At 39.8% G+C, this 22,929-nt stretch overlaps 1 protein-coding gene across 4 annotated transcripts in view; it reads right to left on the bottom strand.

Moving 5' to 3' along the window:
• The window catches only part of LOC105919475 (teneurin-3-like), a 457,194-nt gene that overhangs the window by 244,866 nt on the left and 189,399 nt on the right, over window positions 1-22,929 (bottom strand). The window lies entirely within an intron of this gene.

Raw genomic sequence — 22,929 nt, 5'->3', positions numbered from 1 at the left:
TAAATGTCTGATATGATAACAAAGCTCCCCTGCCTTCCCTGTAATTTAAAGCTCCATTAGTCAATTTTGTGTCAGTGACGGAAATCAATTATCTAATTCTCACCATTCTAGCCTGCAACCCTGCTTAGCTTTCATTTCACTATTTGCATCCTCAGTATGTAACAGCGACTCCTGACAGCTCATGCTGACCTGCTCCACTGCACACCAGCCAGGTATTACCAGAAAATGGGCTCATCCCCACTGATGAGAGATTGTGCTTATGAGCCAAAGCATTATGACCCCTGTCTAATGTGCAGCAAGTAAGGGTCATGCAATAAGCACCATGATGCATGCATGGGACTACTGCTTTCTCAGTTTGTTTATGTTATTGTATTTATGTACCGATCAAATAAACTGAATAAAATGATTATATGTTATTTCATTCTGTTTCAGTTACAGCCTTGCAGGGTTTCTTGCTCTGATCCTTCTAGGACCACTGGTAGTTTGTAGAATACTCGCTGCGCTCAAAACCCCACAAACCTTCTCTATGTCAAATGCATCAGGCAGGTCACCTGGTCCACTAATTTGATCATTGTTAAAATTCTTCAGATCTGCTTGCCTTGCATTCAGCACACTAACTAGGTACACTAAATTTTCAGTTGTCCCTGTATAAACCTCCACGATTTTGAAAGAGGTTTGATTGCATGTGAGCAGTGTTATTAGCCATCAGAGAAGTGGGTTTGAGAACTGAGACATGATGCTAGACAACTATTCCCATTAAAGTAACCAGGATCCCATCATGTGGGATTTATGATCATCATGATTAGAACTTAGCAAGGCTTATCGGCAATGTATGTTTTTAATTTGTTAAAATGAACTAAAGAAATCTGTCCGTCCCAGTATAATTACACACGCACACACATTGGCGACCACACACACACAAACCATGTTTTAAATACTCACTTTACATAAAAGTCCTCAGTTTACAAGTAAATTGCACAAACACATGTCCTCACTCAGCTGCAAGTACAAGTACAAACACACACACACACATCTCCTACTGTATTATGAGCCTAGTGAGCCACCAGGCTTTACAAGGAAAGCCCAGGAACCAGGTATCGTTGGTCTGAGCTCTCCCTTCGAGCTGCACCAAGCAACGCTCCACGCACACAACAACATCCACACAAATACACGTCAGATACTTATGCTGAAATTTGCTCAGAATAATCCCGTTAAAAGTGCTACTGGACAAACACATATGTACTTCCTGATTGCTGAGTTGACACACACACTCCTGTATAAGCACACACAAACACACATTTACAGAGTGCACCTGAGTGGGACCTTGCTACAATTGGGGTCACTAATCCGTTTCCACAGTGATGGCCTGCTAGTAAATCAAAGCGCTAAGCTCTGCTGTTCATGCACTGGAGAATCTCTGCATCTCTGAATAGGAATGGCTACAAACCACCTCAAGTCATCTTCCTATTTACTTTTTTCTATAAATCTTCTTGCCCTAAAGATATTCTGGGAGTTGATAGGAAAGTTCACATCACAATGTTACAACCAGACCAGCATCACAGTACTAAGCTCAGCAGCAGTGGCTTATGGTATAATGCTAGATTGATGTGGCACTGAACTGCCTCTATTTGGTCTGTATAAAATATCAGAGAGGAACAGTAGCATCTTTATTAGCGCATTGTTGGCATGACTGCTCAGCTGATCAGTGTTTCTATATTTCTATAACACCTATTGTTGATGTGTGGCTTATACTCAGTTTACTCTAAAGCAAACCCCCATAATAATCATCTTCTTTGTGTGTCATTGAAACATACAATCCAGTGAAATGTGTCCTCTGCATTTAACCCATCCCCCAGGGAGCAGTGGGCTGCCACTGTGCAGCACCCTAAGAGCATTCTGGGGTAAGGGTCTTGCTCAGGGAGCCAGAGTGGCAGTCTGTGGATTCAAACTAGGGAACCCGCAACCTCTCCTGGACCCCAGCACCCTGCTCTAACCTCTAGGCCACCACTCCCTCTGCATCACTCCCTATGCAGTCACAGAAACAGCAGGCTGCAGAGTCAAGCAGCGTTATTATCCAGCCTGGTGGTGTTTGCTGTAGGACTGACTCCAGTAACATTGCAGAAGTTAGCAGTATAGAGGCTTGTTTTCGTAGCTACTCATATGGAGGGGCTGTATTGTTTGTGACCTTTATTTCAAAGTGGACAGACAGGAAATAGTGTTGGAAGAAAAAGACACGCAAAGGTCCACAATTCAAAGCTGCAGAGACTTCCTGTAATGACGATGTTACTCACTGACAAAACCCGATCAACTCTGCCATGTTCAAAGAGAGCTAAAAGCAAACTGCCATGTTTCTTTGTCTGTTATAAAGTCGGATCCTTAAAGAAACTCTACTACATGGGGTGGTTTCCGTGATAGAGTTTTGTTATATCAAGAGTAGTCCTTAATCTAGAAAAGTCAGTGTCGGCTTAAAGGAACTATATCTGATCCTGAACAAATTTTAACCGTGAGTTCTGAACAGTTTTGAACAGTTTAATTTGAAAAAAAAAATGTCCCAATGAGAAACCTTCCTTGACATGCATGAGACTAAACAATCCTCTGGAGCCCTTCAGGGGACTTTTATTGGTTTTCTTTGACATAAATGGCAAAGTAAATGATTTATGTATGTGAGTGGTCATCACTTACATGCATGCCATGCAGCTCTGTAGACATATCCTGTCGTGTGAGTGCTGGAGGAGCTGCTGCTTAGCAACGGCTCCACAGCTTGTTGTGCCATTGGCAGAGAAAAGTCGTCCCAGGTTGTCCTTAGTTCACTGCTTATTTCTTAAAAAAAAAAACAAACTGGACTCGCTCGATTGCACCATCAATTATTCAATTGTTATTATAAAATTATGTTTTTTTTAACTCATAATACATTGCATAAAAAGCATTTTTCTTAACCAGACAAAAAATGTATTCAGGTATAGCTCCTTTAAGAATATATTTCTAAAACATAGACAACATTAATAAGATTATTACTGAACCTTTAAATGACAGTAACCCAGATTAGTTTCAAACCACCTTGTCTATAGTCTGAATTAGATGAACTGGAATTGCTTGTAGAGCAGAGAATGGAACTAGAAATTTTACCTGAGAAGCAAATCTAGGAAACACTATGAAGACGACCCATTTCTGTAGCAGAATCAATTACAGCATAGTCGTAATTGATTCTGAAAGTTGTGATAAATTCAGAAATGAACAAACAGATACAGCAACAATACAGCAGCTTCAGTGTGTTTAGCTCTAACCCCTTGTTGTCTGCATTAGCTGGTGGAAGAGACTGCAGATATAAATGCAAACTTAATTTTATCATGTTTGCATTCATTTATCTTCCTTCAAACTATTTTCATATGTCCTCTACAATATTTCCCATAAAATATGCATGATGAGGAGTAAGAACGACTCCAAAGAGCTTCTTCTAGTTGAGCTCAGTTAAATTTATATCTTTAAACTGTTTCCTAATACACAGGTGAATGCAGTGAATTACACCATGCACCACTGGCTGACACATCGCCATCTTGTTTTTCTGAAGAAAAAGATGCTACGTGCCAAGACAAAAATAGTTATTGCAAACACACTGGTATTGTTATTTCAGATAAAAGCACCAGCTCGACAGGGTTAATAATGCCCAGGCAAGTTACTCCATGCACTTGGAAAAGGATCTTGAAACAGATTTTCATAAAAGACAGCAGTTGTTGCTTCTGTCAGCAAGAACCTTTTTGATGGTGATTTTTGCTGATCTTTGCAGACCAGTTCTACATCTAAGGCACTGTTTAGGAAACTTTTGCTGGAAAGTTGCATCATGCTCATAATTTGATAAGTGATCACTTGTTTTCCCCCAGCTGTTGGATTAAAACAGAGTAATTCATGGCAGCCAGTAAAAAGATATAGATCATGCTGATGATGAGACAAACTCATGATATCATCTCTGAAAGTGGTTTGAAGCAGTAATTAGCTTTTCTTTTTGGTGTTTTTTAATCTTTGATATTTCTTTAGTCTTTGACTATTTTTTTTTCCTCACTCATGGACCCTCTAATCCTGAACCCTAACCTGACTACGACAGCATATTGTGCAACATGTGTTTAAGAAACTGAGGAAAGTTAATAAAACTTTTGAGAATATTTGCTTCTGGCTTTAGGTTAAAATGCTAAATGAGTCCACAGAATACAAACCCTGTAAACGGGTCCTGTTGAGTGGTTGTTGTTGGCTCAGGTTTAGTCTTAAATGTTTGTTTCTGTGCTTTCAGTCATAAATCTACCATTCCTTACCCAGAGCCTGGCAGGCTGCCTTGATGCTAATTACCCCACAGAGCTACAGCCTGCCATAACACAAGCTGGGATTTATAGCAACTGAGTCCAAGGCTACTTAAAAAGTCGTATTTGGTTAGGCGGCCTGACAGGGAGTCAATACAAAGATTTTTGAAAGAAGTGTTTTTGCAGCATATGCATTTTATTTCCCATTCTGCTTGTATGTTTAAACAAAGGCTTACTGGAGCTAAACAGACATCTTAAATGGCTGCGTAGTCTTTCACACTAAGGAGTGAAGTAATTTCATTTACACACTTTATACTTTGGTAAAAAAGTTATATTCCATCACAGATGTTCAATTCACATGATCTTTGCTATAAATATTTATCAAGAGACTAATAAACAATAATTGGCTGCACTGTGGTACGGTTGGTAGTTCTGCAAAAAGGTCCTGGGTTCAAATCTCTTGCAGAAAACTTTTATGCTCGCAGATCTCCACTGTGGAAAGTTTCTTTTTTGATGCAATGCAGCAGCTTCTAATGTGATGAAAACCATGGGTTGTTGTTGAAACATGACATCACTACATCAGTTAGTTGGTTTAGGTCAGCGGCTGAAGTTTCAAAAACATTTCAATCAGTGAGGTCCAGGTAGCTGTGAAACCTCAGCTTTGATATGGGTTTCAATAAGGATTATTTGACAGATTAAAAGTACCTTTTTAAAAAGCAAGTATCCGGCACTGCTAACCGCTAAAATAATTTAAGTACCAGTAAGACGTGAGAGCGGCTGCCAGCTATATAGCGTATATTCAGAACCAGTCACTGCTGCATGTTGGATCAGAAAATAGATCTGCAAACCAGATGCAGTTTGAATAACCACTTAATCAGTTTATACATTTTGTTTTTGGTAATTCTGCATTGTTTCTGAACTATATTTGCTCTGTGTCTGTGCCTTAATGCTCTTATTTCTCCTCTCCTCTCCCCTCCCTTCCCTTGGAGCAAGGGGCTCTTATCAGCGTCCAGCCTTCAAACCGTGAACCACTACGCTTCATGTCCTTTCATCCATAGCAAAATGTCCCAAATAAAGTCAATAGAAAGTTAGTAGTTGAAAGTTAGTTGTGTGTTATTTTGTTCAGTCTTAACATAGAACGGGCGGTGTTTTGTTGCGTCACCTTGCACTTGATTCAAGTGCGCATTATTAAGCTACACGTAATTTAGGGGCGTACTTTTAGGGGGCATTTTGAGGGACTTGTAACCTTGGGGGCGTCTGCTCAGACCCCTTATTCCTCCTCTCTAAAGGAGCCCATTAAAGTCTTTATTTATACATATTTTCCACTGTATTTCTCACACGCAGCACACCAATGGAAAAAGGGGAAAAAATCTGTCCACCTCAACACGGTAGAATAAATTATGCTGGGACCGGACAATCCTCTCCCAAATAGCGTTTTTTTTTCTACTGTCAGTAGGAACCAGTGAAGCGGAGAGCTTGAAAAGCTGCGCATGTATTCATGTAATCTGGAATTACAATAAATAAATAAAAGCGCTATTTCCTATAGGCTTCGGCCTTTAAGACTTTTAGTTGGCTGAAAGCGAAGCAGAAAGTACTCGGAGAATAACTTCAAACTCAACCTTCGCTATGCGCAATTACACACTAGGGCACCCTGCGCAATAAAGGAGATTTGTCCGGTCAGAGCGGAGACTGAGATGAGAAACCTGCTGGTGTGAAAGGTGACAAAGGTTATAAACTGTAACACGCTAGAAGCGCATGGAACTGAAAAGAGGGAAAAACATCAGCAGCTGGATTGTGCGTAAAGACACAGCGTGAGACCCTGAGCGGGCTTCAAGTGTCACAGCTGAGGGGAACATGTCGGACCATATAGGCTGGATGACATTCAGCCATAGTCACAGATGAGGTTATAGGCCTAGACTGATAAACAAACCCGTAGATTAATGATAATTGGGGGTGTTTTCATTCCCTGGATGTGAATCTGGTAATTCAGTTGTGCGAATCGATAACAATATTTTCTTATTAAAATATTGTTTTGTGGTTGAGCTGTTTTTGAAGAACTTCTGCTAGCAAAACAACCATATTTCCCCCTTTTTTAAAAATGAATATTCTCAACTCAGCATTGTTTACATAGCACGTTAAAGTAAAACTCAGTTGCCCAGAGTGCTTTATACATTCTAAAACTAGTCTTTCAAAACAGAATAAAAAGTTAAAGCCAGCAAATATGATAAAATGTACAATAAAATGCAGACACACAAAACACTAAAAACCTCAGAAGCTAACATTTCAAACTATGTTAAAAACAAAAAAGAAAAGATCTGTTTTAAGAGAACATTTAAAAACAGAAAGTGAGTAGGCCTGCCTGATATGTAAAGCTACTCCAGTCCAGAGATTTGGTGCAACAACGAGAAAGTGCTGTTACCAACTCTGCGCAGTACAGGTGGAAATTTCATTGTGGCCACGTTCGGTGTGAACGCACCATCTTTTTTTGGTCTACAGACTGTGCTCAAGGACCACCAAGTGGTGAAATATCACTTATTGTTCCTTTAAATGAGAATTCATTATATGTAAGCAGAAAATCCTTGTTATTAACATAAATAATATGTAATTAATCTAAATAATGTGTTTTACTTAGTTAAATGGGTTATTGAAACAAATTGACTTTCTGATTATATTAAAATTTTTGGAACAAGTCAGAATTCTTCTCATGGTCTTTGTAGTGATCACGGTAATATATATATATATATATATATATATATATATATATATATATATATATATATATATATATATATATATATATATATATATACACACATTTTGTTATCACCAAGCAACCATGCATTTCTGAAACAAACAAATCAGATTTTTTAATATTGAATCATGGGTGATGCAAAGGATGGGGTTGTCACCTAAACAAGAGAGGTCTCTCCTAAAACTCAGCTTCAGCCTTTGCATGTGGACTTTTGGTTTCCTCTAAAATGTGTTTTAATTACATCGGCTGGCTTATTTAGGTGAAAATGATTGTCTTTGTGATAGCCTGGTGACCTACCCGGGGCATGCTTGGTGTTTGACACTTGGGACAGATTCAAATAGGAGGTAAACCCCAAGATAAAATGTCAACATAATGTTGCAGCACAAAATACATTTAGGTGCAATCTACATTGCTCAAATGGACACAAGCACAAATACACACACGAACACACACAAAGAAGAGAATATTAACAAATCCAGAAGGTAGGTCTTACAGGCTAATAATGTGGGCCATGACCAGGAAACAGTGAAGGTGCACAAGCATGTGTATCACAGAACAGAAAGCACAACAGTATTTGTTGTAGTAAAGTCCTTCTGCTTCTATCCGGCAGAGAAAATGTAATTATCCCTTGAGACTATAGTCACATCCCTGTGCCGCTTATTCAAATGAAATGCATAAATAAAATCAACCTGTCTGAGAGAATAATTAAAAAGAGTAAAAAAAACTGACTGAGAAAAGCGGCTGCCCAAATGTGCCAGCATGTGTGTGTTTGCACTCCCGAAGCTGAGTGGGCAGCAAGTGTTATGCTACATATGGAAGTCAGCTTAATTGGTTGACTTTGGCCTCACCGCTGGCATTAACCGCAAAGAGTGGGCGCAGCAGCCACATACTGTATGTTACACCGGAATGTATTTATTAAATAAGGACGGACATTTTTGTTTAAATAATCTGCATGTAAAGTGTAGGTGAGCTCACAAGAATATGTAGGAAATGACTGTTGCTAACCTGAAAAATAGGTACAGACTAATAAATACATAGTTATTTTTCATATATATAATTATATATGTAAATATATAAAAAATATTCATTATAATTTAAAATCATACATTATAACCTCTTTTATCATTCCATATTTACTTTGTTGCAATCCGTTAAGAAGACTGATTCTGATTCGTTAACCTGCACAGCAACATAACTGTAGACCAATCAGCTTGTATACAACATGTTTGCCCGTTTCCCGGATGTTTAAGGGGGAGACTGACAGATACTAATAAATTCAAAATGTGTTGCAACGCAGCACTATTAAACAATTAAATGAATACTGACATATTCACATATATTAATAACAGAGAATACACATTTAGATAATTTTTTTTTCACATTTACTACAATATTTATGAAACCTTTGAAAAGCTATCAATTTAAGTTGAATGCTTTAATTTAATGTATATACTTATGATTATATTATAACATTAATGTTCATCCACAGATTCCACCAGCTTAAAAACACAGCAGAAGGTTCCTCTAACTGTGACTGCTGCCTTTATGCCACAATGTTGCTGTTTGAATCGACTAATAAAGTCATTAATGTTCCATTTGTAATACTTGCAAAGGCCAGTTTAAGCAAAATAAATACCTACATACATTCAGCGGTCACACGGTCAAATACAGAAACTGAAATCCAAACCAAATCACAGATAAACAACATCTAGCTATTGAAATCAGACGAAAATGTTTTAGATGTTTTCAAATACAGATCGTTACCAGAAGGAATGAGCCTTATCACACAATGTAACCACTATTTTTTAAGCTAAGCGTTCAGTTGTTTAAACATTTAAACTTTTTAAAAGAATACTTAACGTACAGCAGATGTCTTTCTGAGTCTTCAGCTTGATGAGATAATACATCAGCTAACGCAGAATCTTAAACCACAGTAACTGTAACTGTAAACTGTAACCATATTTTAGCCCTCTAATTTTAAAAGTAAGTATATCGCTGTAGTGTATGTCTGACATAGAAATTTGACCAAACAGAAAATGCTTGAAGCTCATTTAAATTGATTAAAATGCTTCACAAACATTATATATCATTATCAAATGTTTTCAAGAACTTCTAAAATCAACTGATTTGTTACATTATTTTTGATATAATTTTCACCTAAATACATCCTCCTTGAATCATTTGAGAATTTAGTTTAAGCTCTTTTCTTTAGACATGTTCTTTTTTAAAAGCATTTTTGCCAACATACCATCTAAAAAAAAAAACAAAAAACAACGGAACATGTTAAAATGAATGAAAATAAGCCCGCTGTAGAAGTGTGACAAGCACAACAAATAGAAATAGACAGTAAGGCGTGTGACTGCGGACGGGACAGAACCTGAATTTTTTTTGTGGACTGCAGAGTCTAAAACTGAGCCGTGAAGTCTGCAGCCGCTGAACAGTGACTCCTCTCCCTGCTGCAGCGGTGTCTTCCCTTCCACAGCAGCGTGGGGGAGAGGCCCTCCGACAGACAGCTCTGGCTTCCTTTACTACTCGCTGTTCTAGCCTTCCATTTATCATCATCTCACAGCGCTTACTTTGGGAAACGGAATTAAAATAGTGACATTCACAGATATTAAACAATTAAGCAGTTCCTTCTTTCTCAACTAAAAATCTGTTTCTAGTTGTGATCGCTAAAGGGGGCTTGTCACCATTTTTTTTGTGCCTCAAAATTTAACAGACAGTCTAAAGATGCTAAAGGTTTTAAATCTATAATGGTCAAAATTGAAAACATGAGCTGTAGATTATTTTAAACTGATACGACTGAAATATAATAATGAAAAAAGAAGTCTACCAGCTTAATGCCTTCCATTCAAATCCCAAAGTTTCTGGTAAATGAAAATGTACCACCTGCCTACCAGGGCATGTTTGGGGGGTTTCTACCCTGGGAATTAGTTTTTATTTTGGTAAAAACACTGGGAACACTGTGAGGCAATGGTGGCCCAAAACACTTCCCTTATTCCTGAGAAAGCTTCGAGCCCTTGCAACGTACTTGAAAAATCCAATTATCTTTTAAAACATTTATTTGACAAGAAGGCCTTGCATTGTAATTCCAGTGGTAGATAGCTCAGTGCAACAGGAAAAATGTGCTCATCAGTCTTTCAGTAACTCTGCAGCAACTGGGAAAAAATGTTTTTTCTTATCTCTTTATCTTTACATTTGCTCATTAAAAAACTAAATAGAATCTTAGTAACATTCACAGAACATGAAAAGGTCCTATGGTTGGGGCATGCCAGTGGTGCAAGGGTAGCTCACTCGACCCACATGTGGAGGCACTAATCCTTGACACGGCCATCCTGGGTTTGACTCTGGCCAGTGAACCTTTGCTGCATGTCTTCCGCTTCCTGTCAGAATACTTGCATTAAAGGCCACTAGTGCCACAAAAATAATGAAATTATGAAAAAGACTAAAATATTCAAAAAATATTACCAGAGTGCTCTGTGGCAAATACACCGCACATAAACTCTGCACTGCAATAAACCCACAGTCTATGTGGATCAAATACTTTTCCTGTAGGAAAAGTATTTGATCCACATAGTTCAGATAAATCTCACTGACGAGATCCTGAAAACTCTTAGTGCTCACTTTCTCACACTTCCTGAACAGTAGACGTCACTGGTGAGGAAATGATACTGCTCCTCAGTAGGTGTCCCAGCAGAGGAAGAACCCTGAGGAGTTTGTTTAATAAAACTAATTTTCATCTTTCATGTGAATGGAGCAGACTTCCAGAGGTTATAACCGTAGATATCACCCAACACCTCTAACCTTCAATCCCAATCGAACTGCATATTAAACAGCAGCAGATCTGTAGGCTCTGTTTAACGTGTCCCGGAAAAGATTGTGTGAGGGAGCAGGCAGCACTACCCCTCCATTCCCCAATGAACACTGGGAAACCCCCACCCCAAAATGAACGCACAAAACATATGTGTAGAAGATAAGGGTGAAGTGTGGCCTGACCTAAGTTTTATTCTGTGTGATTAGGTTACATGGAAACAGAGACAAGATGAAAAGAAGGCCCCTCTCCATGGTGATTTTGTCCGACCGCGCCAGTCATAAATTTCACCCACTGCAGGGTAACATCCAGTCTCAATGGGAAACATGTGTGTCACTGTTTCAGACACAGAAAACTGAAAACAAGGAGAATGTCTTCAGCATTTAAGTTCTGCAAGTGCTATGGAAAATCAATTCAACAAACAAACTGGGGAGCTGTATCTTCAAGACTGATCTGGAGGCGCCACGGCTGCTCCTAACTCAGCGACAAATCAGGAAGCCAAAAAAAAACTCAGATAGAAAAAGATAAAGACGGAAAAAGCAGAAAGGTAAAAATCAAAGAAAATATACTTAAAAGACAGAGAGGAACTCAAGAGATCCATTACTCAAATCTAAGATGACGCATCACGCATGATGGTATTGTTGATGAAAGGCTGCTGATTCAACCACATTGATAAAGCAAGAGAACGGAACTAGCAGAGACCTCATAGGCTTGTTGTAGGCAATGGGTGTGTGTTTATGTGTATGTAGGGAGCGCGGGGGTGGGTGGCGTAATCGACATGCAAAATTGTGGTAGTGTGTTCAACTACAATCACAACACATCGGTTATCAGACCAAGGGCCCGCTCGATGCATTCATTAACACATACAGGTCTGGGCAGGTCTCTCACACACACAAACACACACACACACACACACACACACCCTTCCTGTAAACTAACCCCATGGCCTGTTGGGGGTTGTAACCTTCGCTTACCCGACACAACCTCACAAAAGAGCTGAGCAGAAAGACCAAGGGTGGTACAGGAGAAGGAGGGGGTGTCCATGGCATATAGAAGGCGCCTGTGTGTTTGTTCCCCGGGCCTTTTCAACACAGTGGAATGTCCATGGTTTTCCTCAGCAGATTAATGTCCGGGGTTGTCGCTCTGTCTGATCCCTCTCCACTCGGGCTGCTTTGACACATGCTGCAGTTAGAGAATGCTGGATTTGATGCTCTCAGTCAGAGGATACACGTGTGCATCCAGTCGCTCCCAGCTCTTTGGTCAGACCTGGCCTTATCTCACTTTATTCTTTCATCCATGGATCTAGACATTCCTCTAGACATGCTAGTAACGTTTATAGCAAGAGTAGAACACGTTTCAGATCTTTAGTAATTATGCTATTATCTTATTCTGTATTACTCACTTTTTTAGATTAAAATGTACTTTTTGTATCTCTAAAAAATATTTTTTCTAAAGAATTTAGTTCTGCAATTAGCTTAGTTTTGGGCTAGTTTAAATGATTTAAATCTACAATTACTTTATTACTGTATGAAAAGTAAGGTTTTTTTAGTTGTTAAAATGTGGTATTGGTTGATCTGTTCCAGAACCATATTACAGTTTTAAAAAACAACAAAGAAACATGGAGGTAAAGCTTCGTTCCCACTGTTGGTCTAAATGCTCTATTCTTATTTTCTGATTTTTTTGTGAGGTTGTTCACATTACGTTTAAAATCTTGCCTATATCTGACTCCAGAGTGAACTGTTTGCGGCTCCAAAACTGGCCCACATGCGTAAAAGAATAACGATGACTTCATACCCAGCATGCTTTGGTCCAGGAAACATGGAACAAATAGGTTTTGTGGTTTTAAGTGTCCAACAGAAGCCATTTATTTTGTCAGTGGGTGCTGAGGGGGAAAGGCGGAATAAAAAGAGAGTGAAACTCTGTATTCTGGTGTTTTACGCAGCTTTGGCTGCCAGTTTAGCACAGAGGTCTGTTTAGATGTGGGGACGCAGCCAGGAATGTTGGGGCAAGGATGTTAACAACTTCACAGAGACAGAGTTCATTCAGAACTTTAGGACGTCAAGGGCAACTTTTGATTCTATATGTCACACCTGTGCTCTATAAAGGCAGGACACTCATTGCGATCCTTTGTATCGCTTTGCAACAGCGTAGATTATGACACACCACCCCCATTGAAATGTGATACAATGGATTCCAACCAGTGAAAACCTCCTCAGCATTGCCAAGTCCTCCATGTGCAGGATTGAACATGAATTGAACACAGCTATGCACGATATCCCTCACCCAAGCAGTTCTTATAGGAGCTGTCCAATTTGACTTGAATTGGGATTTCACTGCATTTGTTAATGAGGTCTAACATCTCGCTGTCTCTCCACTGAGCAGTACTGTAGAGGCTGCCATCCTTGCTAATGATAACTGCTATCACTTAACGCCGGCCCAGGGTTGTGAAGAGTGTCGATGGAAAGTGACGTCAAAGTCACATCAAATCCGCCTTGGTTTTTCCCCTGAGTCACATTTTAAAAGATCAGATAGAAGTCTGATTCAGGACCACAGAATGACTTGGTCTCCTTTGTTGTATCTTCTTTTGCAAAAAAATAAATAATAATAATAATCTGAGTAACAAAAAACGGAAATATATCTGCTGGCCAACATAACCTGTAACAGACTATTGAACAGCATGCATTACGGCCATTAAATGTAGAGTAGAAACTACTACTGTTATGTGCAAAGCTTTTATAAAGATGGAATTGCATAAACTAAAGGTTTGCTGAAGCAAAAAACTGTCATGGTTTGTAAAGTTGTTGCTGGACCGGTGTCTGGAGCCGACATAATGATTAACAGATTTACTGAAAACCCAGAGGACTTACAGAAATGAAGCACGGGGATCAAACAGAGGGTAGCACTACAGGAGGTGATACACAACGGAGGAGCTGACAAAGATGGAGAGGAACCAGTGGCTTTAAACAGGGGAGGAGAAACTGAGAGCAGGGCAGGTGAAAGTAACTGACAAACAAGCTACAGGTGAATGACATGAAGGGAGAGAGCTGCAGGAGATTAAAAAGAATCTGGATTGGTCATTGCAATTGTACATTCCAACGAAATGTATCTTCTTTTCTCAACGCATCCCTTAGGGAGCAGTGGGAAGCTTTTATAGCACTCGGAAGCAATCCAGGCTGAGGGACACATAGGGACAGTCTGCAGGGATCGAACCGGGCACCTGCTGCCTTCTCTGAACACAAGTGTGCTGCTCTAACCACTTAGGCCACCACTCGCTAAGAAAAGGAGGAAACAAATACTCCAACAAAAAGAGAATACAGGAGAGTCCCCTACTAGATCCAAAATGTACAGAAGTAACACAGACAGTCAGGTGGAAACAGAAACCTGTCTAAAAATATTAGAAGGGAAAAACTGAGAAGAGCACAGTCTTAAGGACATAAAGATAAGTAAACCTCATTCTAGGTGAGAGGAGCTATAGACAAGAAGGAATAGAAAAACAAACCTAGAACATGACCAATTCCAAAAACTATCCTAAAGGATAATTAAAACGTAATACAAAATCACACAAAAAAGCACGGATCCTGAGAAAAACTATGAAAACTATTTATCCACAATATCAACACTCATCACACTTAGACTTTTTTTTAAACAGTTTTAAAAAAAAGAGCTGTCACTCACACACACACACACACACACACACACACACACACACACTGCTCAGGACCTGTGGGTAAAACCACAAAGCAGCCGACCTGAATTATATGTATATGTATATATATATATATATATATATATATATATATATATATATATATATATAGATAGATAGATAGATAGATAGATAGATAGATAGATAGATAGATAGATAGATAGATATAGAGGAGTAAAAATATCAAATACAAGTGGAGGAATAATACAAAAGACAGGAATATGTACATAGATAATATGTACCTTTGTGCACAGCTGTATATAAAACAATATTAAAACATATTTTCTTTATATATTGCAGAAAATATTAATGTTAACAGTATGGCAAATGGACATTAACATTACATCATAAAAACACTTATGATGTAATATCAATAAATGAACAAAAACTGTTTATTTGGCTTTTAAGATTATGATGGCATTAGTGTATTATTTATTAGTGGAAAGCAGCTGTCCAACCCAACCTGAGTCTGTGTCCAGTAACAGGTTGTGCCATGCCTGATGGCAACAACTGCCATCAAGTGACAGGGAAACCTGGCAAGAAGTCTTTGGGTGGCTCACTCTGCTTTGCTAAACGATTTGAACTCATTTCCATTCATTTTGAAATGAGAGGCCTGTTTAGTGTAAAATCACAACATCTGCTTGGATTTACATCTGGATTATGGCAAAGCCAAACTTGTTGGTGTGTTTTGTATTATTCCCCCGGAGAGGCGTGTGCTTCGTGTGTCTGAGTGTGTGTGTCAGCCGGTATTAATTCATTTCTGTATATGACAACGTTCATGGCTAGATAAAAGTAACGTGACATCTTTCAGGAAAGAGCGGCAATGTTTAAAAATGCCAGTTGCTAGAAAATCCTATTTTAAAAAACAATAAACGTTACTTGTTTGATCTGTATGGTTAAAGTTCCCTTGGTGTGTGTGTGTGTGTGTGTGTGTGTGGAGGGGGGGGGGGGGGGGGGTCTTTTTCATTCTTAAAAGGGAGGTGCAACAAAAAAAAGTTGGAGAAGCGGAGTTAGAGTAGGATGCTGTTTTGCAAATGAGAGCCATGCCTTTGTGTTGTTTTTGGTCAGCGGTGGTTTTGGCCATGTTAATGTGTCATGGAGGCCACTGTTGACCCAGTCCCTCTTTCTAAAGCTGAATCATGAACACTGGCTGAAACAGAGGCAGGTCAGAGCTGAGCTACTTCAGATATTGTTGGATAGCTTGTTGAAGTACTGCTGGAGTCCTTGCAGTTGGTTGGCATCTCCCAGGAAGCTTCACTACTGTTCCATGTTTTCTCTCACTGTGGTCTCCTGGAGAAACGTCCGTAACACTTTCTGGTAGATGTCAGCGACAGTTACCATAGATCAGGGCACAATAGGTGGATTTTATTGAGATTGTTTAGCCCACTTCATGTTGTCAGGCAGGATATATTAAAGTGACATTTTGATTGCACACATCTGGCAGTAATCAGGGTCTGGGTTTAGTTAGTTATATTGAACCTAAAATGTGGCTGATCAGAGTTCATTTCTGACTTTTTTCACATTGAACCAGGTTTAATGGAATGGTGTTTTTCCTTTAATAAAGACTACTTCTACTCTTTACTTTTGGTAGCTTTGCTTGGTATTTGATATCAAAATGTATTAGTTGATCTGAAACATTAAAATATGACAGAAGAATTACAAATGTTGAAATCTGTATGATTTTTTTTTTTGCAGCGCTTCATGTATTTTATGAGTTACGGCATATTTTTCCTTCCAGTCTACTATTATCTTTGCAACCATCAGTTAAGATATCTATGAAATCCTCCCTTCTTGCTTATGGCAACTTGTTGTTTTCAGGAACCAACAAGTGATTCATGGTTTGTGATCTCCTTTAAAGCTGGCTGATGGTGACACTTATCTGCCGGCCTTGTTCCCTTCAGCAGCACTTTGTCTGGAGCTACCTGGTGACATCTACAGGAGTGATGTCTGACATAATGCAGGCGCTGCAGTCGCAGACCACCATAATCCACTGACTGCAGCTCTCAAGATAAGGACTTTACCATCACATGCACACTCAGCCTTTATCTAAGGTGGGAGTTTTTATTAAAGAGCCCGCTTCATATTGGTATGCTCCATGCAAGATAACGCCGGGTACCGTTAAAAGAAAGAGGGGATTAAGCAGCTGAAGAAAACGAGGAAACAAGGAGAGAAGTGAAATAAGGAGGACGAGAGAGACCGGAGGAGCAGCAGAGAGCGAGAAGAGGAGGTGTGTTAGCAAACCATCTGGACTCAGTCTCTGATAAGAAACACTTTGTCAGCAAGCACCTCATCACTCACAAGCTTCCTCTTTTCTCCCTCTCTCAGCGTTGTGTAAACTCCTCGGAATCTGTTTGGAAACCTCCATGCTCTCATATCATGTGGTCCTAAAGTGGAGATAAACAGTGATGCAACTTTATTTTGGGATGAGGGACGGCAAGCCCCGGCTAAAAAGTGCATTTTTCTAATTGACTGAGCCGGGAACACGAAAAGCAAAGGAAATCTGGTCACATCAGTCACCTCACGGCACTTCATTTTATAAAAAGGGCTTTAAATCAGAGCTGCAAGCACAAAAACAAAGATAGGTTTAGTTGTACATAATTTATAGTTTTACTGAGCACGCAGCAACAGCAATTACCTCCAGAGAACTTTAAATGCATACATATTAAGGGTGTCACAGTGAAATGATTGGTTGTATTGTACATACATACATCAGATGAAGGCTGCCACCACCTCCATCCTCAACACGTGTCTTTACTGCTTGGTGCAAAGGGCCAGAGCAGAAAAGGCGCAAATGCCGATGCCACCTAAAAGCTTTCCACACCGATGCAATTCAACGATGGCTGTGATGGTGATGTGCAGAAGTTTGTTTTAAATCAGCAAGGCAGAAAAGGTTTAGGGATTCCAGTTAAAGACATCCTCAGCGGTGACTGAGGGGAGGAACGCCTTGTGCCCAGGTACCACCTGGTGTTTGAACAGCATCATGTCCGTAGAGGTGAGAATATCAACTGTCTGATTTATTCTGTAATAAATTTGTATTATTTTTGTAAGGGAGCAGTTATTTAGCTCTGTGCTGTATTTTTATTTGCATGGGTTTCAGGAAATGTGTTTATTATACGCTGTGTGTGTAAAGAAGACGGTTTCCAGTTTTGGACTTAAACTTTTTTGGCATGCGGCCCGTAGCGCTTAGTTCAAACTCGTTGGGAGTGTTTAAAACGTCTTGAATAATAAAAAGTAAACTATACGTTTCTAATTGACAGAACTGATTTCAAGCATCAACCCAAATGTGAGACATCTGTGCACTAATGTTGCCTTACTTATGGCACCGTTATGTTTATGGTTTATGTTTTCTTGGTTCCGTTTTCTTCTTCAGCCTTTGCTTTTTCAATATATGTCTGTTTTCTTCACAAATGTCTAGAATAAGGTTAAAATAAATCTGTATGCTCCTCAGCTCAGGTACAAACTCACTGAAGATGTGTGATTACCCATAAAGGTCAGATATCACTTGTTCACTGTTCATTTCTATCCGGTCTTAACTGTTCGGTTTTGTTTATGTAATGCCTAACTTTTTTTATTGCTTCTTTATTATTTATTTCCTGTTGTTAACATGATTATCGCTGTTCATTTATTGCGCTACACTAATAAACTAGCCTTGAGTTCACCTGCTTCTCCCTGGAGACCTGTTCTTCAATCCTAACTCAAACACCTGGACTTTACAATATAGTTCTGCTGATGTTCCTCTTTGTTTTATTATTGCTATCAGAAATTAGTTATTAATGCAGCATGCACAAATGTACTTTGTATTAAATTCATTTTTGATTATTTTCATGGCTTAGATTTAAAAAAATATTATGAATTTTTTTTTTTTATTAAGATAGAAAACATACAGTGTGAACCAGACATACAAAGATAAAAATACCAACGCAGAAACGTGTTTAACCAACAAATGAGAGCCAGCCTAAAACAACTGTGGCTCTGTGTGATTATAAAACACGATCAGGACACTGCAGTTGTTGGGAAACATTCCGATTCTGATCCTTTTTTAGTTATTGTGAGATTAAAAGCCAGCACTCTGCCAGCAGGGCACCAGAACCATTAGTTTCAGAGTCCAGCTCGGCCCATCAGCTTTACTAAACCAGATTATACGCAGCCAGCAGAACTCCCAGGTAGCTTTCTCTGTTCAGTCCTACGTCGCTCTCCTGCTCTGCCACCGCTCCATGCTGTCCGTCCAGCTCAACACTAACGTCACACAGCAGATCAATGTTCATCCACAGCAGATCAACTATTTTAGAAGTCCCACCAGCGGTAATGGAACCCAACTGAAAACCCGCACAAAGTTTTCCCTTCCAAGGACAAGCCGTCGCCTTGCATTCATTCCTTCCGTTTCAAAGCGGTGTCCTTGCTCTGATGACTTTCATCATACTTGTAGTTTTGAAACACACACACACACACACACACATCCACAGAGACACACACACTTACAGACTCCTATATTGCAGACACTCAATCTATCTCACACATCCCTCTCAAAGGCCTCGTTGCTAGGAGATCATGCTCTATTTGTGGAGAGAGAGCTACAGAGAGACATAGAATTAGCTGTGTGTGTTTGGGGGAGGCGGTGGGGGGCATGCATGGTTAGGCATTGTGTGTGTGTGTGTGTGTGTGTGTCACAATGAAAGACTGCAGGAAAAGCGCAGGAATGAGAAATTGAGAAGAGTCAAGTTCCTTAAAAGCAGTCTGACTCTCAGGATGTAAAGTACCTTCACACTCCTGGAAACACACACACACACACACACACACACACACACTCTTATAAAAGACAGGTAGCCTGGTTCTGCGGCCTTGCCCAGAAACCAAAGTTCCTCGCTACAATGTGTGTGTTCCGGGCAGCACACGCATGGCTGCTCATGTGAGCGTGCACATACATGGGTGTGTGTATGCAGCAGTGCAGGGATCCAGCAGGTCATATAATGGTCGGCTGGTCACATTGTCCGCCTCACTGGTCAGTTCTTCACATACACCCTGTCCCCTTAATCTGCAAATACATCTAGAATAATCTGTTAAAACCTCGGGAGGGCTGAGAAAAAAAGGATAAACCCAAACACTGGGATGCCATATTCATAGACCCCCCCCCCCCCACACACACACACACACACACACACACACACACACACACACACACACACACACACAGTCTCAAACCTTTATCCATCCATGTACCGGTACACATATTTAAGATAACTGGAAAGACAAGTGATTTAGTCCTCTCATCAGGTGTTATCATATTTTTCATTGAATTTATTTGAATAAATCTGTGGCTCACATTACGGTTAGTTAGGCTGAGAATGTAGCAGAGAGAACCATCTGGAAAAAGGTCAGAGCAAAACAATTAGTTGTTTTTTTTTATTACGGTGGAATGGACAGAATTCTAAGCGTGGCGCGTTTTATTGAGCTGTTAAAGAATATCGTTGCGTTAGGATGAATCAAAATAAATTAGGCTGACAATCTGACAGACTTTAAAATGAAGTCAAACTGCACAACGCTGAATTAGATTTATTTCAGAGGAAAAGCACTATTTTACTTTGACTGAATGGGAATGATTATTTAGCTAAAGCAGCTTAGAAAAAAGACACTTTAACTGTGCACGGTGCAGGTAATATTTGCTTTGGTGGTTTTTTGTTCTTTTTTTCTAGCAGCACTATCTGTAAAACGTTTGGTCTGGTTTGGTTAACTTTAACATTCAAAAAAGCTTTTTTTCCAGCATTGCTAAAAAACTATTTTAACAATTTCTAAGATTTAATCCAATTTACAAAAATATTTTTTGTTTTTTTTGTTTTTCTCTGTTTAAGCCACTTTTATAAACAGCTGTTTAACTGCCTTGATCACGGTTCAGATTTCTGGGTAAACGTGCGGAGGACACTGAGCTCACTGACGAGCTGTTGTTCAGTAATCACAAACTGAACTGTTCATTGTTGCGGCAAAACCACCAAAGAGGGACGTTCCACCAGAACACAGGTAGAGGTGTGCTGCTGGACACCGGTGGTACCAAATCAAAGTGTTCTTTTTTTCATTAGTTTAACCACTGGAGGAATGCAGCAGCTGTCTGTGCTGCTTGACTGACTGCATTGTGCTGCACAGGGGTTGGTCTGAAACTCACACAACTCCTAATCCACTAAAACATTCCAGGAAAGTAAAAAAAAAAAAGCTTTGAAATGTGCACAAAGAAATCACTTTGAAACGTGAACAAAACACAGATATTATAATTCTGTGTGACGATGTACCGAATAAAAAATAAACACTCTCTTTATTTGGAATATTTTTTTCCTCTGATGAGGCAGGCACACATGTAAAGAGTGCAGTAATAACACAGTAATTACGGTATAATAATACATTAATAATGAGCAATAAAGCGAAAATGTACATTTTGCTAATGACTATTTGCACACGTTTCAACTTCCCCCGGTGATGTTTATCTCAGTCATTCATGCAGTCACTCATTAATTCCCATTTATTTAGATTGTTCTGTAAAGTGACAGCCATCGGTCTTTTTTGACTTGAACATTTAAATCTATCAGATGCTAAGGACTATTTGTGCACTCTTTGGCTTCTCATAGGCGTTGTCGGTGCATTTAACTATATTAACATTATGTGTTGATTTGTGTGTTATATGTGAATTCTGAGCCGGTGCAGGTTCTGGTGTTCTCACGAGCCGGGCCTCATAGAGCCTCAAAGAGATCAAAACTGGAAAGTGTAATTATTCTAAACAGAAACAAAATCTAATCTACAGCCCACAGAACATATTTAAAGGAATGGAAAGCAAAGCATGTGCATGAGCTGTTACACACAATTCTTCATACATTTTTTATAGAAAGGATATAAAGTTTTACTGCTCCTTTATGCGCTCCCTTTCGTCTCATCACTGCTAATAACCCCGCAGGAATCTTAATCAGTCGCACATGTTCCCGCCGCCGCCGCTGTCCATGCCCTCCGTTCTTTACACCCTGTCCATCCACAGTTTTTCACTATGTTTCCTTTCACAGTGACAGTTTAATTCCTTTAATCCATCATCCACTTCCTCCTTCGCCATCTCTCTCTCACACACACTAAACACACACACACACACTCGTGTCTCGATGAATCTCGTAATTTTGTATTTCGTATAGAAAATGCACTGCTTGGTTAAAATGTGAGGAAGGGGAGAGAAAAGAAGGAAAGAAAGAGATATCCTCTCACACACACACACACACACACACACACACACACCTACTTCCACTAAACTAGAGAGCGGGGCAGTGGAATGCAAATCTCTGTCTGGAAGTGATTAGGCAAAAGGCTAAAGCCCATCTTCTCTTTCTGTGTCTGAGCAGCGGCACAGAGTCCCGCCAGCCAAACCGTCACCTCACCCCCTGCTAAACACACACACACACACACACACACACACACACACACACACACACACACACACACACACACCATCATCATCATCATCAAGCCTTTCAAAACACACAGGGCTAAAAGCCGAGGCGTTAAATTGTTCCGATCGGCTTAATGCACCTCTTACTATGGCTCTGACACACACTGGGTGACGGGCTGCAACTTTTCCCTCTTTTTCATTCACCGCAGACACATAGAAACCAAACTTGTTTCATTTCCATCTTAATGTGAATTGTGGGACTTAATACGGCCACTTTAAGCGTACGTTCCTTCTCCATTTTCAGCCCACATATTGTACACACACACACAAAAAAACAAACAAAACACTGAAGTCATACAAGCTCAGCGGTGGTAGAGCTCATGGAAGCCTCCTTGTGATTTATGCTAAGGTGATCATTATAAAGTTCATTAAAGCACGGGCAAATCGCTTTCCTCTACACTCTGGTTTTAACTTTATTCCTGCGGCCGAATTAAGGAGACTACCGCAGTCGTTTAATGAGTAAAACCTGTGGCTGGAGCAACCGGGTTGGGAGGCCTTCCGCTGGAGCTAAAACAAAAGGCACTGATTTAATAACATTAAGGAAACTTCAACGTCTCCCTTGCCTTCTATAATGGCCATGCAGCGCCTGAGGTGTGCGGCCGAGAAGCAATTCTGAGGATTCCAGCCTCACACAGTTCCATTTCAGGAGGATAAAAAGGGGGTATATACAGTCCCTTTTTGGAGAAATGTCTTCTCGGCTAAAGAAGTGGACACGCTGATGTGGAGAATTGAAAGTCAAAGTGAATGTGACATGAAATCAGAGCAAAGTGTCGCCTTTTGAAGCTATAATTGAATTAAAAGAGTCTGCTTCTCGTTCAGTGTTATCATCTAGAGGCAACCCTGTCCTCAGGACAGATCTGACCTTTAAAGGCTGACGTGAAACTCTGTGTTGGTGTGAAT

Source organism: Fundulus heteroclitus, chromosome 5 (assembly GCF_011125445.2).
Source record: "Fundulus heteroclitus isolate FHET01 chromosome 5, MU-UCD_Fhet_4.1, whole genome shotgun sequence".
Classification (NCBI taxonomy): Eukaryota; Metazoa; Chordata; class Actinopteri; order Cyprinodontiformes; family Fundulidae; genus Fundulus; species Fundulus heteroclitus.
The sequence above is the reverse complement of the archived record's forward strand: the minus strand, read 5'-3'. Positions and strand labels throughout refer to the sequence as shown.